The sequence below is a fragment of the Lepidochelys kempii genome, chromosome 6 (assembly GCF_965140265.1).
Source record: "Lepidochelys kempii isolate rLepKem1 chromosome 6, rLepKem1.hap2, whole genome shotgun sequence".
Classification (NCBI taxonomy): domain Eukaryota; kingdom Metazoa; phylum Chordata; order Testudines; family Cheloniidae; genus Lepidochelys; species Lepidochelys kempii.
This window is the reverse complement of record NC_133261.1, coordinates 17,941,358-17,959,365: the sequence shown is the minus strand read 5'-3', so window position 1 is coordinate 17,959,365 and position 18,008 is coordinate 17,941,358. Positions and strand designations below refer to the sequence as shown.

At 44.3% G+C, this 18,008-nt stretch overlaps 1 pseudogene; it reads left to right on the top strand.

The window, feature by feature from the left end:
* The first annotated feature begins 12,181 nt into the window (after positions 1 to 12,181).
* Positions 12,182 to 15,442, top strand: LOC140913322 (up-regulator of cell proliferation-like; annotated as a pseudogene).
* Positions 15,443 to 18,008: the final 2,566 nt, after the last annotated feature.

Sequence of the window (18,008 nt, the reverse complement as noted above, 5' to 3'; positions counted from 1 at the left end):
AGCAATCACATGTTCCCTCAGCCTTCTTTTGGTTAGGCTAAAGAAGCTAAGCTCCTTGAGTCTCCTTTCATAAGACAGGTTTTCCATTTCTCGGATCATCCTAGTAGCTCTTCTCTGTACCTGTTCCTGTATCCTTCTTAAACGTGGGAGACCAGAACTGCACACAGTCTTCCAGATGAGGTCTCACCAGTGCCTTGCAGAACGGTACTAACACCTCCTTATCTCTACTGGAAATACCTCACCTGATGCATGCCAAAACCGCATTAGCTTTCTTCACGGCCATATCACATTGGTGGCCATAGTCATCCTGCGGTAAACCAATCCTCCAAGGTCCTTCTCCTCCTCTGTTACTTCCAATTGATGCATCTCCAGCTTATAACTAGAATTCTTGTTATTAATCCCTAAATGCATGACCTTACACTTCTCACTATTAATTTTCATCCTATTACTATTACCCCAGTTTACAAGGTCATTCAGGTCTTCCTGTATGATATCCCGGTCCTTCTCTGAATTGGCAATACCTCCCAGCTTTGTGTCATACACAAACATTATTAGTGTACACTCACTTTTTGTGCCGAGGTCAGTAATAAAAAGATTAAATAAGATTGCTCCCAAAACCGATCCCTGAGGAACTCCACTGGTAACCTCCCTCCAGCCTGACAGTTCACCTTTCAGTAGGACCCTCTGTAATAATTTGTATTCTTGAACTAATAATTCCCCATGTGGCACCGTAACAAACGCCTTACTGGAATCTAGCTAAATTAGATCCACTGTGTTTCCTTTGTCTAAAAAATCTGTTACTGTCTCAAGGAAGGAGATCAGGTTGGTCTGGCACGACCTACCTTTTGTAAAACCATGTTGTAATTTGTCCCATTTACCATTGACCTCAATGTCCTTAACTACTTTCTCCTTCAAAATTTTTTTCTATACTACAGATGTCAAACTAACAGGCCTGTAGTTACCCGGATCACTTGTTTTCCTTTCTTAAAAATAGGAACTATGTTAGCAATTCTCCAGTCATGTGGTACAACCCCTGCGTTTACAAATTCATTAAAAATTCTTGCTAATGGGCTTGCAATTTCATGTGCCAATTCCTTTAATATTCTTGGATGAAGATTATCTGGGCCCCCCATTTAGTCCCATTCAGCTGTACAAGTTTGGCTTCTATCTCGGATATGGTAATCTCTACCTCCATAGCCTCATTCCCATTTGTCATGCTACCATTACCCTAAGATCCACATTAGCCTCATTAAAGACAAAGGCAAAGTACTTGTTTAGATATTGGGCCATGCCTAGATATTCTAGGATTCTATGATTCTCCTTAACTTCCACTCAGTCCTCAGTGTTTAACTGTCCCACTTCTTCTTTCTTTGTTTTCTTCTTATTTATATGGCTATAGAACCTTTTTACTATTTGTTTTAATTCCCTTTGCAAGGTCCAACTCTACATGGCTTTTAGCCTTTCTCACTTTATCCTGACATGTTCTAACCTCAATAAGGTAGCTTTCCTTGCTGATCCCTCCCATCTTCCACTCCCTGTATACTTTCTGCTTTGTCTTAATCACCTCTCTGAGATGCTTGCTCATCCAGCTTGGTCTACAAGTCCTGCCTATGAATTTTTTCCCCCTTTCTTGGGATGCAGGCTTCTGACACCTTCTGCAACTTTGACTTGCAGGAATCCCAGGCCTCCTCTGCCTTTAGATCCATAAGTTCTTCAGTCCAATCCACTTCCCTAACTAATGTCCTTAATTTTTTTAAAGTTAGCCCTTTTGAAATCAAAAACCCTACTCACAGATCTATTTTTTGTTATCCTTCCCTTCAGGTTAAGGTGAATTAGCTCATGATCACTGGAACCAAGGGTGTCCCCTACAACCATTTCTTCTAGGAGGTTCTCACAACTTACCAAACCCAAATCTAAAATGACATCCCCACTTGTTGGTTCAGCAACTACTTGATGAAGGAAATTCATCAGCTATCGCATCTATTAAAATCTGAGCCCTATTCTTATTACTAGCACTTGTCCTCCAGTCTATATCTGGGAAGTTAAAGTCTCCCATGAGCACACAGTTCCCATGAGTATTTACTTCATTAAAAACATTAAAGATGTCTCTATCCATAGTGTGGAAGAAAACATGAGGTTTTCATTGTGTCCTTCACGGCTTGGGTCACCACCACTGCTGCCTCTGTGTCTGTCTTTGCCTTCTCACCTCAGTCCTTCTCCTCCAGCAGAACTCCCCCTCAAACTCCCCTGTCTCCAGCTCTGTTGGCTGGCTCCTCTGCCGCTGCAGCCACCTACACTCCTTCCGGCCAGATGAGGGGTTTCAAAACATTCTGAAGAGTGCGCAGAAATGGGTAGAGGAGCTTCACACTGAAGCTATTTCCCCACCCATTCAAGAGTCACCGAAGAAGACGACATTTTGTATATGAGGCACGGGATAATCTCATAAGAGGCCCCAAACAACAATTCAAAGCTGAATTCTTTAACCGGGTGCTAGACTGTGTGATACAATCAGTTGCAGAAAGTTTCATGCCGCTCAAGGATCACAGCAGCATATTTGGGATGTTGTAGGATGTTCCCAAACTCCTCACTGTACCTGAAGAAGACCTAAACCAGCAATGCAGGGCACTAGAGACCGTGTTGACACATGATGACATGTGCGATATTGATGCAAGTGATATAGGTGATGAACTGAAAGCCCTTTTCAGATACATTCAACAGGATCAACTCCAAAGGCTGTTCTGGAATATACATGCACAAATAAGATGACCACCCTCTTTCCAAATTCTTTTGTTGCTCTGTGCATACTTCTAACACTTCCTGTAACAGCTGCCAGTGGAGAACACAGCTTCTCCAAGCTGAAATTAGTAAAAACACATCTACGCTCCACAATGACCCAGGAGAGGCTAGTCGGCCTTGCAACCATCTCAATAGAGTATGAGTTGGCCCAGACTGTGGACCTTCAGGAAGCAGAAGCAGTTCAAGTCTCTGCAACCAAGAAGGCACGGAAGCACCACTTTGATTATTCAAACATCAAAATGCCAGTGTTAACTTTCAAATGCCTGAACAGCAAATGTAACTTTTCTTGTCTGCATAGTAAAGTGTACTGACAATTTTTGAACAAGGCATTTAAAGTTGTTAGTTCTCCTTTATTGGGGTAGGTAGCAGAGCAGTACCATGGGCGGAGTAGAACGGAAAGAAGGCAGAATTGAGACCTTTCAAAGTTTTGGCCCAAGCAAGGGGGCATGGGGGTGTCATTTGAGCTCCGCGCCTGATAGGGTGACCAGACAGCAAATGTGAAAAATCAGGACAGGGGGTGGGGGGTAATAGGAACCCATATAAGAAAAAGACCCAAAAGTCGGCACTGGCCCTATACAGTTGGGACATCTGGTCCCCCTAATGCCTGAGGTGCCAAAATGTTGTGGGCCGGCCCTGGCAGCAGGTGCAGTGTATTGAATAAAACAAACACATACAAAACAGGATGTGATTGAAGAGAATTAGTCATTAAACAACTTATTTCTCTTCTGTTTATCTTTATGGAGGTATTAAATCAGGAATCACAGACTCTGCGAGCCCCAAAGCTGTGGGAGAAAGGTGGCATAAATCCCGAGTTGGAATTAGACTTTCAACAAACCAGAGAGCCGGAGGAGACAGACCTTCCCCAAGACAATGTCCTCTTATCGCCCTTTGTTCTATAGTGGCAGTGAACATGGTTAGAAGAGATTGGCACTGCCAGGTGTGAATGGGGCATGTGAGAGTGAAGTATTTTCATTGTATTCTGCAGATAATATTGTTCAGATTCAAAAGGAGATGCCGAGTTAACTCGAGCTACACCTTATGCATTGCCCTAACTTGACTCCTGTCCACACAGAAAAACCCTTAAGATGTGCTGCTTATAACTCAAGTGAGCTGGCCCCTCGGGGCACAGGCTAAAGACTAAGTTAGCACAACTCACCAGCTAACATGATCTTTCTGTAGTATGGATGCAAGCTAGCTGCACTTGAGTGCTTCTAATTCTCCAATGCCTTCCCACTCTTCCCCCTGTGTCCCAAGAAAGGACAGACAAGTTCTCCCACCATCCACTGGGAAAGAATCCATAGAGGGGCTCAGCTCACTGCTGTGCAAAGAGCCTTGGGATGAGCTCCTAAAAGTCTTAGTGCCCCACCTGAGTGAGTGCAGTGCCAGTTTGGACCCAGCAGGACCTTTGTTTATTCACAGTGTGGCTCTTCTCATGTGAGAGAGGCTGACTCAAGCACAGTAACGGAGTGTAGAAAACTCAAGACAAAGCCTCAGCTCTTTCGGCTGACAGGGATCTATTCTACCACAGTGGTTCTCAACTGGGGGGTCTGTGGCCCTGTGGGTGACGGGTGTCACAAGCAGGCTTCAGAGGATCTGCCCAAATAAACCAGAGAGCATGGCTGGCCTTTGACTCGGAGGCTTCTCTATCAAGCCTTAAAACCCACAGATTGTGTTAATCACTCTTATTGATGGACCTGGCGATTCCACAGGCTACTGCCCACTACCTCCAACTGTAAGACAAACTTTAACTGTGACATCAGCAACATTAACATAAGCTTTCTAGAAATGTGAAGATACATGATCTATTCTTTTCGTGCGGGGGAAGTATGAATTCAGAGATAAGGTTTTGTGTTGCAGTTCAAGCTAAAGGCATTTTTTGTGTGTACTGTATTTCTTTATAGTGTTGCCTCTAGGCCCAAGTGGTTAGCAGTATTCGGGGCCTCTCCAGGTTGTTTCCATTAAGAGGAGAAATTGATTATAAATGTCCCATATTTCTTGGTACAATCTTGTTTACTTAAGAAGAAGGTGCACACAGCTCTGTTTCCCTGAACACAGTAGAAATGCAAACTTGCTTGTAGCCAGTCCTGTGCCCTAACAAAGGCCTTTTTCTTGGCTTCCTCCACAGCCACATTACCAAGGCTTCTCTGGGTTTCTGCTGGCTTCCTTATTCCTTTCGATAGTTATCTGCAACATAAATCCATTCCCCAGCCCCTGCATTTTTGCAATCAGTCCTAGGGTTCTCCTCAGCCTGCTTGTCTCACCTACTACTCAGGCCATGCTGGTCCATGCCTTGGGTGGTGGGTTCTGTTGTTTTTGCTCCCACTAAACCGTGGGGTATTTAATTGCTCCCATATTTAGCCTAACTGAAAGGGTGCTTTGTCCACACCTGAACTTCAAAGGTGGCTATCAATGGACGGGATATATTTGACCTCCTTGTAGGAGGTGGAGAGAAGAAGAAACTGCCGTTGTAGGTGGGGAGGGAGAAAGAGCACAGATCCTAGCTCAGCTGCAAAGGCCTCCTTTGCCTTTCACAAAGATCATCAGTGATGGGGATCCCCAGTGATTGAACAAAGAATCTCTTGTACCATGGGCCAATCATCAGGGAGAGAACTCCTGACTAAGGATGCGTGACATTAATGATGGGGGCATTTACAGAGGTTATAGCTGCCCCCACCATTCCTTCTCTCCCATGGTCCTCCCAGATATTCCTGCTCCCCCAGTCCTTCCATAGCATAGGCCAGAAGGGCCTCTCCTTGTCCCCCAGTAACCTCCCTTTGCAGCTGGGGAGGTGTCCCATCAGCACTGGCCCCTCAGAGCAGGACATCCCTGCCCACAAGCCGCAGGAGAAGCTCTCGGAGAGCAGAACTGGCACCTGAGTTCTGGAAACCGCTTCAGGGACAAGTTTCCTCTCTCTCAATTTGACAAGGGGGCAGGAAGAAGAGGCATAAATCCCTGGAGCTGTGTCAAGAGCTGGAGGAAAGGACTGTGTGTCCATGGCTGAAGGTGGGAGGAGAATGGATGGAGATGTGGTTCTCTGCTCTCTCACACAGAACATGTCAGCCAGCACAGCTGAGCCATCGTGGGGTTCTATTAATTTTCTGCTGTTAGATGCCTGCCCTAAATTACTGCCTCCCATCTGAATGAAGGCAAAGCAAGAGGGGCACTGTGCCCTCACCCTTGTCTGGACTTAGGGGATGTCTTCACGACCAAGCGTGGCAATGCTTTAACGTGGCTGTGTAGTCGCAGCACCAGCACTGGAAAAGAGCTCTCCCAGTGCTGCAAAAAAACCCACCATGACCAGGGGAGTAGCTGCCAGTGCTGGGAGCATTTCCCCACTCTTGTGTCCCACCCAGCTACCAAGTGGCGGGAACTTTTACCAGCAGCGGAGGGTGGGGAACCCTGGTGGGCCAGCTTATATTCCATCTTAGTTCTGTTGAAGACTTGCCACTTTTAGGTCTGGAATCGAGTGACCAGAGAGATTGAAGTGTTCTCCAACCAGTTTTTGAATGTTATAATTCTTGACATCTGATTTGTGTCCATTTATCTTTTACGTAGAGACTGTCCAGTTTGGCCAATGTACACGGCAGAGGGGCATTGCTGGCACATGATGGCATATATCACATTGGTAGACGTGCAGATAAAGGAGCCTCTGATAGTGTGGCTGATGTGATTAGGCCCTATGATGGTGTCCCCTGGATAGATATGTGGACACAGTTGGCAATGGGCTGTTGCAAGGATAGGTTCCTGGGTTAGTGGTTCTGTGGTGTGGTGTGTGGTTGCTGGTGAGTATTTGCCTCAGATTGGGAGACTGTCTGTAGGCAAGGACTGGCCTGTCTCCCAAGATTTGTGAGAGTGATGGGTCGTCCCTCAGGATAGGTTGTAGATCCTTGATGATACGTTGGAGAGGTTTTAGTTGGGGGCTGAAGATGATGGCTAGTGGCATTCTGTTATTTTCCTCATTGGGCCTGTCCTGTAGTAGGTGAAGTCTGGGTACTCTTCTGTCTCTGTCAATTTGTTTCTTCACTTCAGCAGGTGGGTATTGTAAGAATGCTTGGTAGAGATCTTGTAGGTGTTTGTCCCTGTCTGAGGGTTTGGAGCAAATACAGTTGTATTGTAGAGCTTGGCTGTAGACAATGGATCGTGTGGTGTGGTCTGGGTGAAAGCTGGAGGCATGTAGGTAGGAATAGCGGTCAGTAGGTTTCCGGTATAGGGTGGTGTTTATGTGACCATCGCTTATTAGCACCGGAGTGTCCAGGAAGTGGATCTCTTGTGTGGACTGGTCCAGGCTGAGGTTGATGGTGGGATGGAAATTGTTGAAATCATGGTGGACTTCCTCAAGGGCTACTTTTCCATGGGTCCAGATGATGAAGATGTCATCAATATAGCGCAAGTAGAGTAGGGGCAATAGGGGACGAGAGCTGAGGAAACATTGTTCTAAGTCAGCCATAAAAATGTTTGCATACTGAGGGGCCATGCGGGTACCCATAGCAGTGCCGCTGATCAGAAGGTATACATTGTCCCCAAATGTGAAATAGTTATGGGTGAGGACAAAGTCACAAAGTTCAGCCACCAGGTTGGCCGTGACATTATTGGGGATAATGTTCCTGACGGCTTGTAGTCCATCTTTGTGTGGAATGTTGGGGTTGAGGGCTCCTACATCCATAGTGGCCAGGATGGTGTTTTCAGGAAGATCACCGATGGATTGTAATTTCCTCAGGAAGTCAGTGGCGTCTCGAAGATAGCTGGGAGTGCTGGTAGCGTAGGGCCTGAGGAGGGAGTCTACATAGCCAGACAATCCTGCTGTCAGGGTGCCAATGCCTCAGATGATGGGGCTTCCAGGATTTCCAGTTTTATGGATCTTGGGTAGCAAATAGAATACCCCTGGTCGGGATTCCAGGGGTGTGTCTGTGCGGATTTGTTATTGTGCTTTTTCAGGGAGTTTCTTGAGCAAATGGTGTAGTTTCTTTTGGTAACTCTCAGTGGGATCAGAGGGTAATGGCTTGTAGAAAGTGGTGTTAGAGAGCTGCCGGGCAGCCTCTTGTTCATATTCTGACCTATTCATGATGACAACAGCACCTCCTTTGTCAGCCTTTTTGATTATGATGTCAGAGTTATTTCTGAGGCTGTGGATGGCATTGTGTTCTGCACGGCTGAGGTTATGGGGCAAGTGATGCTGCTTTTCAACAATTTCAGCCCATGCACGTCGGCAGAAGCACTCTATGTAGAAGTCCAGTCTGTTGTTTCGACCTTCAGGAGGAGTCCACCTAGAATCCTTCTTTTTGTAGAGTTGGTAGGAAGGTCTCTGTGGATTAGTATGTTGTTCAGAGGTGTGTTGGAAATATTCCTTGAGTCGGAGACGTTGAAAATAGGATTCTAGGTCACCGCAGAACTGTATCATGTTCGTGGGGGTGGAGGGGCAGAAGGAGAGGCCCCGAGATAGGACAGATTCTTCTGCTGGGCTAAGAGTATAATTGGATAGATTAACAATATTGCCGGGTGGGTTAAGGGAACCATTGCTGTGGCCCCTTGTGGCATGTAGTAGTTTAGATAGTTTAGTGACTTTTTTCTTTTGTAGACAAGCAAAGTGTGTGTTGTAAATGGCTTGTCTAGTTTTTGTAAATTCCAGCCACGAGGAAGTTTGTGTGGAGGGTTGTTTTTTTATGAGAGTATCCAGTTTTGAGAGCTCATTCTTAATCTTTCCCTCTTTGCTGTAGAGGATGTTGATCAGGTGCTTCCACAGTTTCTTTCAGAGCGTGTGGCACAAGCTGTCAGCATAGTCTGTGTGGTATATAGATTGTAATGGATTTTTTACCTTCAGTCCTTTTGGTATGATGTCCATCTGTCTGCATTTGGAAAGGAAGATGATGTCTGTCTGTATCTGTATGAGTTTTTTCATGAATTTCCGATCTTCCAGTTTTGGACAGTTATCAGCTATCTCACTCCCGTATATGTCAACATGTGATTGAATATATTCCAAAGTTAATTTATTGCCTCTCTCTCTGATCCTCCAAACCTCTTTATGCATTGCATTGATGAGAGCATTCTGGTTTCTTCTAAAGGAACTGAGGATCGACACCTGTCAACAAAGATCACAACACTGGCCTCTATTTCTGCTCTGTTTATTTCTTGTGGTGCCATGAGTATGTTCTCCACTAGGGTCCTGGATGAAGACATTCTTCATCCACAGCCACCATTCTTAAAGGATTTATTTGATGAACCATCAGTGTACCGATGAATCTGTTTGCCTTGTGACTGATACTGTTCAATGGGCTTTTCTACAATTTTCTTTAGGGTGGCCAACTCCGTATGTTCCTTTGAGCAAGGTTCCCAAAGGGAGAGATATTTATTAAAGTAAATAGATTCATGTGGAGGGATTAGTGGGTGTACATGTTGCTTCACACACTCTACCCTCATAGCATCATCAAGTGTTTCTGTTTCTCCAGTAGCCTTTGTGCACTTCTGGAAACAAGAGGATCTTTTCAGCCTTAAGTTGGTTTTCCAGTTTCTGAACAGACCTGAACAGTGATGACATTCAGATAGGGAATGAGATAATTTCCATGCCAAAATAGCTATTCTTCTCTATGATTCTCAAGTGGATGAACATCAAAAACTCTTTTTACAAATTGCTGTTGGAGTGGATCTTACACCTCCAGTTAGTGTGTGAATTGCAGATGACTGCACAACATTGATCTTGGCAAGGTTACTGAGAGCACTATGTGACCAGACAGGTAAGAGTTATTCAAGTATTGGATGAGATATTGAGCAGCATGTTGTTTTCAGTGTTCAAACATGTGAACCCCAGTTGGTACCTGCAATACATTATAGAAGAGCCAATCTCTTCTTTGCTTTGGCTGCCAACTTTTTGACCTGTGGTCCAAACATGAGTACAGTGTCAATGTCACTCTAAGGTATAGCAGATTTTTCTCAACAGCAATACCTTCTCCAGCCAGTGTGAAGATTGGACTGTAGTTGAACCTCCTATAATTATGGTAAAGTAGGTGGACTTTGTTTTTGCTGGATTGAGCTTGAATTTATGTTGCGTTGCCCATCTAGTTACGATTTCTAAGTCCTCATTCAATCCATTCTCCATATATCTTTTTCAAGACCCATGGTATGAAGTGCAACATCGTCTGCATAGGTGTATTCAAATCATTTCAGGTAGTCTGACAGACCAGAGGAGAGCAGCAAAAAAACACCAGGACTTAATACTGAGCCCTGAAGAAATCCTGGCCTCATGGTCTTTGAAGGAGTATAACTTAATCTTAGTGGGTTTTTTTCCTGTATGGTAGGAAACCTCTTATCAAGAGGTGCATTTTACCAAACTCCCATCTCACTGCCTATTATACCAGACTCCATTAAATGTTGCACTGAGTTTAAAACAGACTCCTGTTGATGACTGCGGTGGCTTTTTCTGGAAGCCATTGCTAAGAGGCTGCCAGAAGGCCACCAGCAAGTCTGTCATTGAGTGCAAAGGCCCATAAGCCATTTGGGTAGGTTCTACCTTTCCTTCTTTTAGAAGCCACCATAGAAGCCTTGACTGTACTGTTCTTTCCATTATATTGCAAAGGAGACTGATTAAAGATATAAGCCAATAGCTGCCTGGAAAAGAGGGATCCTTGCCGGATTTCAGAGAAACAGTAACTGGTGATTTCCATCAATTTAGGTACCTTCCTTTTTTATGCTTGAGTAATTTCTGATGTCCAACAACCTGGCTCTAGCCTTCTTCCCAAAGTGCTTTAGCTCATGGTCACAGATGGGGTCCAGCCCAGGGGAATTGCTTGGTTCAAGCTTCTCTATTGCATCTTCTCGCTCAGGTATGAGAAAGATCTCTCGGAAGCCATGGTACTGAATTCTATAGGCACATATTTAAATGATCTTCGCCTTTCTTCCCAAATACTCCATCTTGCATGTTTTTGCAATGGCTCTATCCTCATCACCATATATGAGCCTGGTCATCTTGGCATAATGTTCGAACAGCGTACTCACAGACTTTGTCATCGAATGCTTCTACACCTCTAGTGTTCAAGATATTGGTGTTATTTAAATTATACGCCTTTGTCTGTTTGTTCTCAATTTGCTTCAATATCATCCATCAATCTTTTCCTCTGTGAGGATCCAGTCTTATTAAACTAAGCCAGCCCTTCGTTCAAGCAACTATTTACAGAGCTGCAGCACTTGGAGCTTAGCATTCGAGCCATGTGCACACAGACTGACCTGCTGGTGCTTTCTCCATACTCTTCCCTCCTGCAACTTGTGACCCTCCCTCTAAGTTCCATGCTGGTTGCTACAATTTCTAGTCATCATTCAGCCTTTGTAACATTTGCGGATCTGTCTCCTGGGTAGAATATGCTGCTAGTGTGGGCCAGTAAGCTGACTGCATATTCATCCTCACTTCCTGCCCTAGTGTGATGTACTGAGAAGAAAAGTGGTGACAAGAACACCATCAGGTGAAGTAGTAAACAAGGGAGGTGGAAAGAAGGAAGAATTTATGCATTGCCTGAAGGATTGCCTGCATTGCAACTGAGCAGAGCTGGATGAGTAAGTGTTTGTTTGGTTTGGTGGTGGTTCCAAAAAAAAAACTTTAAAAAACAATATTTAGTTTGCGTCAAACCAAATCTAAAATATTTTGAAATTTTTGGTGACTCAGAAAAGTTAATTTGGGACCTGTTTCAGAGCAGGATTTCAAACTTGGCTTTCCCACATCCACTGGGCTACATGTTATGGGAGGACTGGGGGAGGGAACAGCAGCACCACCTCCTCCTTCTTCTCTGGCCATTTTATGAATGGCTGAAACCTCTCATATCAAAATTGCAATAATTTTAGGCCAACCAAAACCACATTTCTAGTTGAATACATGACCTGTCTGAAAGAATTTCCGTAGCTCTCCATAAGTGTGGCATTTCAGTTAGGATGACTGAGAGTGTGACAGTTGGGTCAAATCTGTGAAGGTTGCACCAGATAAATGGTGCTTCAGTACTCCAGCTACACGACCCCTCTAAGTGGTTGTCACTTATAAGGAGCATGCAGACCTCCATGATTTTTGTTTAATAATTGCAATTCCTTCACATTATGGCCCTAATACCAAAGTAAGAGTTCCACCTGAAAACATTTTCAGTTTATCAAAGTGTTTATGTTGTATTACCTTTCTGCAGAGAGACCAAAAGCCCTTCAGTACATCGAGTCAAAGTTAGAAAAGGAGAAATACAGAAGCAGGAAACTAAAGCTGAGAGATGTCCTGGAAATCACACCAGAAAGTCTAAAGAACTGCCCTCCTCAGACAACAGGAGATTTACCTTGGCATTTCCTCAGGAAGCTCATGGCTCTGAATGGGATGGCAAGAAGCACAAGCCTTGAGCACAGGGTACCCACTGATCAAACACTAACTATGGACAAAGAGGAGCTGGATATTCCTGAAGATTTTACTTTTCTCAGTGACACAGACACCAGTGATTCCCTGCACACCCTTGATGTTCTCTGTGCCATTCTGCTTTCCTCAGACAGTTTCCTACAGCAGGAGATCCTGTCCAAAATGTCCATGTGCCAGTTTGCTCTCCCTCTGCTGCTACCTGCCCTCGACACCCCCAAGTGCACCCTACTGCTGTGGGCCATGAGGGACATGGTGAGGAAGTGGAGGCCGCACTCCCTGTCAGAGAGTAGAGGGTTCAGAGAGGAGAGCCTGGTGCTCATGTCAATGCCAACCATTTCCTTTGTGCGGATGGGGAGCTGCAGCTTCTCCAAGTCCCACCTCCTCAATGAGGTTCTCATCCCCTCCCAGCAGCACCAGGATTTCTTCATCCATCGAGACATGGAGTCTGGGAACATCCCTCGGGAAATCGCAGGTGGGCTGCTCGAGATTTCCTGGTATTTCCCTGCTGGGAGGGAGAATCTGGATCTTTTCCCAGAGCCTGTTGTGGTTGCAAACCTGCGGGGAGACATTGAGTTGCACTGGCTGCAGTTCAGCTTTTTAACAGAGGTCTCCTCAGCAGTGTTCATATTAACGGAGAGCATCAGTGAGAGAGAATGCACGCTGTTATCATCTCTGCAGGGATCAGCCACTAAATACTACTTCATCTTCAATTATCAGGCTGGGAAAGCCAAGCAAACGCTGGAATTCCTGAAAAAGTTAGCCTCGATGCTGAAACTGAACAAGTCACATGTGCTGTGGAAAGGAGGTACCACAAATAAGGCACAATTTGTAAAAGTTCTGCAGTCTGCAATAGCAGCCATAATGAAATCTTCTCCCAAGAGAGTGAGTATAGAAGCCATGGCTGAGACAGCACGTCAATTAGGCATCCAGGTAGATGAGGATAACAAGGAATGTCAGACCCCAAACACATATGCAAAGGAAATCACTGCACAAATCAAAGATGTGGCAAAGTACAAGAGGGAAAAGCTGAGACTCCAAGGGGAGACATGGAGAAACTTGGCTGAAGTGGATAAAGAGCTGTGCCGAATGAGAAAGCAAGGAGACACCCCACTGGAGAACTATAAATCTCAGCTGAAAAAGAAATTAATGGATTTATGTGCTCAGCAGAATAAACATGACCTTACTGATGGTTTGATTACATTTATTACTGGAATAGAACACCTACATCACAGGGAGAAACATTACTTCCTGAAATGGATGAAGTTTGGCCTGGATCCCACTGCTAGGGAGAATCTTTCTAAACTATGGGATCAATATAAAGAGAAATGCAAAAACTCAAAAGATGACCCCAAAATGTTTGCAGAGTTAGACAAATTAATCTCTGCCAGTTCCTTAGGAGTGGAGCATTTCATGCGTGAGTTGGGGCAGTTTTATGAAGCTGAATGCTCAATGGTTAAAGAAGGTAAAATGGCAGAAAGCCAAAGGCAATTCACCCATCTCCCAAGCATAGCAGCTGACCTCATGCTGAAAGGGTTTCCCATGGAGATCATTGATGGAGACATTTCCAACATCCCACTGCAGTGGGTAACAGATGTTCTGAGTCAGCTTGATGCCAAGCTGGGGGGAAGGTACAGAATGCTGGTTCTGATGGTGCTGGGAGTACAGAGCACTGGGAAATCCACCCTCCTCAACACCATGTTCGGCCTGCAGTTTGCAGTGAGCAGTGGCTGATGCACACGGGGAGCCTTCATGTTACTCATTAAAGTGGCAGGGAACTTTCAGCAGGAACTGGGCTGTGATTTCATCCTGGTGATAGACACAGAAGGCTTGAAAGCCCCCGAAATGGCCAAGCTGGAGGATAGTTATCAACATGACAATGAGCTGGCCACCCTGGTGACTGGACTGAGTGACATCACCATCGTTAACATGGCCATGGAGAATGCCACTGAAATGAAAGATGTTCTGCAAATTGTGGTCCATGCATTTCTCAGAATGGAGAAAATCGGAAAAAAAAACAACTGCCAGTTTGTGCATCAGAATGTCAGTGACGTGTCTGCACATGAACAAAACATGAGGGACAGGAAACACCTCCTGGAACAGCTGAATGAAATGACCAAAGTTGCAGCCAACATGGAAAAGAAATGCAAGGAGATGAATTTTTCTGATATTATGGATTATGATCTGGAAAAACACAATTGGTACATTCCTGCTTTGTGGCACGGACTCTCCCCCATGGCTCCAGTGAATTTGGGATACAGTCAAAAGGTTTATGAATTAAAGAAATATTTGTTTGAATTTCTGAAAGATTGTTCACAAGAGAGAACTCCCAAGGACATTCCCCAATTTCTTGAATGGGTGAGGAGCCTGTGGAATGCTGTAAAACATGAGAACTTCATTTTCAGCTTTAGAAACAGCCTTGTTGATGAAGCCTATAACCAGCTGTCTGTGAAGTATGCAGAGTGGGAATGGGGTTTCCGGAAGGAGATACCTTTCTGGGTATCTGAAAAGGAAACTTTCATCCAAAATCAGCCACCAGATAAACTAGACCCTAATCTTTCAATCAGACTAAAGAGTGAGGCACAGGAAAAACTGAGGCAAGAAGCAGAGAAGATTTTGAATCATTTACAACAGTATTTTGAAAGTGGAGCAGCAAATCTGCACCTGATAGAAAAGTACAAAGAAGATTTTAGAAGAAGTGCCAATAGTCTCAGGAATGAACTGGAGAGTTATTCATTCAGCAAGTGGCAAGAAGCGATTCATATTAAAAAAGGCCAACACAAAACAGACTCTGTCCTGTCAGAGTACAAGAGAAAAATTGAAGAGAAAGTGGATGGGCTTCTGAACCATTGCAGGAAAAGCAACTGTAAATTAAATAATGATGAACTGGAGAAGGAATTGGAGAACATGTGGAGAGAGACATTGTCAGAATTATCACTCATTCCTTTACAGAGACGCAACATATTTGAAGATGTGGAGTTCTAGCTGAGAAGAGACCTAGCGGATAGGGGCAGTGCAGTCTGGAAGATGTTACGGGATGCCAAAAGCTTGTGTGCTTATAAAACACAAAATTTCAAAATGAAAAAGGAATACTTAGACTTAAAAGTGTTCAGAGGTTACACACTATCAATATCAGGTGTGAAAGAATTCTTGACACAGGAATGCTGGCATAAAACAGAGGCTTTAGCTAAATCCTTAATAGAAGAGTGCAATAGTTACACTGATGGAAAAGTAAATGGCAAAGCAGATTATGATGAAACTTATTGCAGAGAGTTGTTCTAAAGAGCCTAAAGGAAGCCTTTACATTGAAATCAAAAACAGGCTGAGAAACTCTTTTGTGAATGGAGAATTACAGAAGTTAATTCCCTTAAATGTAATGGTGATTCTCTTTTAATATCAGACACAGGTTGCAGCTTCCAAACAGATAAAGAAACAATGCTATTTCACATTTCACATCCCATCACATTTCACATCACATATCGATGTATGGCAAAATTAAAGAAGGAGGGAAAGACCCAAATGTGGAGATTCTGCACCTCTGTCTTAAGGAGCAAATCGCCAAAATCCCAATTTGTCCTCACCACTGCATTTTGCTGATACAGTGGTACCATCCAGTGACCTGCAAACCTTTCCCACATGAGTGTTCCCTCCAAGAGCCCCCGAATACGAACCATCCACTTCTGCTACTTAGAGGATCAATATCCTGTGCTTTTATGGCTAATCTGACACCAAACAGCCTGGCCCTGATGCTCGCCTTCTCTGGGGTAACACATGGGAGGGGGAAAGTACTTCAGAAACACCAATGAGGGAGGTTTGCAGCATAATGTAATGGGGAAAGGAGGGATGCAGCCAGCAACCCCAAAAGACCCTGAGGTTTCAAAGGGAATCCCCACAAACCCAACAGACACCAAGGCTCCATGGGAAACCCACCCCATCCCTGGGAATGGTCTTTCCCTCTGCTCTGCTCACTGCCCCGCACACATCTCTCATCCAGGGTAGTAAGGCTAAGAAGCCATGGTGCATTGGCTATTTGCCCTGTGATTGCCTGCTACCCTTCTGCATGGGGGTGCTGTGGGGAGAAGCCAGGGAAGGCAGTTAGTGGTGCTAAGAAATCTGTGGTCCCAGCTAGAAGGTCACATACTGCCATTTTGGCTAATACTTGCCTGGGTTTCCTCCCCCCTGCTCGCATGGCATGGTTTGGCCCAGCTCTGTCTGTAACATCCAAATGGATCCTTCTGGATGAAAGTGTCTATAAAGATGTGAATGAACATTTCAGTAATTCCTGTTGTATCCAAACATGATTTTAAAATTGCTTTAAGTGAGCTGTGGCAGCCAAGGTTGAGCTTCACTGCCCTGACTTTCACTGATGTATAAATGCCGATGATTTGACTATTTACTGTCCTACAATTTTTGCCTGATCTCATTTGCTTGTTAGCCAGATACTGTATAAGCCCCAGTTCAGGCCAACCAGGAGCTTTATAAAATGAAATTCTAAAATGCCATGTTTGACTGATGTTGATTTATTTTGTGTATAAATGATCAAGAATTTTCAAAGAAAATTAAATGAGAAATGGTTTACAGGAGAGTGAGACGAGGTTTTGAGAGAGGAACATCCTGAGTACAATCTTTTTTCCTATTGATTTTCTGTGAATAAATGTTGGCCCAGGTAGCTGCCAGAGATAAAGTTTAAAACTGATCTGTGTATATTTTTATTCTCCTTTTGAGGATAACATGGATAAAAGAGACATTTAAGTGTGCATTGTTAGACAAATAAATATGTACGTGTGCCCACAAGATATATAGCACAGCCCTCCACATTTCTGTCTAGCCCCGCTAAGTTCCCACCATGGGGAAGAGGCTGCCCCTGTGCATCTGTACTGAGATTTGCTGGCTATTGATGAGAGAAATTTTCTCCATTTACGCTGGGGGGATGGGCGAGGAAGGGAAGTGGTGGATGCTGCCCTCTCCAAGGGATTAAAAAAAAGCCTAGAAATGTCACTTTTTGGCCAGGCATGCGATGCCCTTACACTCCGCTTGGTGCCATTTCTCTGTCTGTCTCTCTGTCTGTAATGGGATAGCTTTTAAATGCCTCATCTGATCAATTTCAAAATTTCAGGTGGTGCCCTGGGCACCAATGGCCAGAACCCTTTTGATTTGAGGGGAAATCAGTCAACTGAATATGAGGGAGAAATGAAGCTCCTGGCATCCCAGTGGAGTTTAAGATGTTGGCCACCTGAATGACTCATCTCCCAGAAAAAAACAACATGGAGGAGGGATGGAAGAGGGAATGGGGATGTATCGATGGGAGAATAGGGGCATGCACACAGCCCATGGCATGGGGGGAGAATGCAGGACCCTGGTGTGAAGGGCTCACATAACTCCTGGTGGCAGGTGTGATGCTGACAAAGCCAGGCCAGAGCCATAGGCCCATTCACTTGTGTGTGACTATCAAAGGAGTTAAATGTATTAGTATATATTCAGGCCAATTCACAAGTGTGTTAATAGAGATCAAAGGAGATGTTAATTGCATTGTTTTTGCCTAACTAGATCTTGTTGTTTACTATTACATTACATTTACATTAAGCATGCCTGGTAATTAAATAGACCTAGATCAAAGTGTGTGTTAATCTAAGAGTGTATTCAGATGTTAGAACTTCATGAAACGAATGGAATGTTACTTGTATTCTTTTCATGTATCTATTCTTATTATAATGTAAAGGCAGGCAGTTATATTATGTCTAAGCGTGTAATTAAATATCTCATTGAATGCAAATGAAGAGTGCTAAATTCAAAGCAATTGGCCATTGTGTGAGTAAGAACATGTCTCTGACTGTTGTGTGGAGAAGAA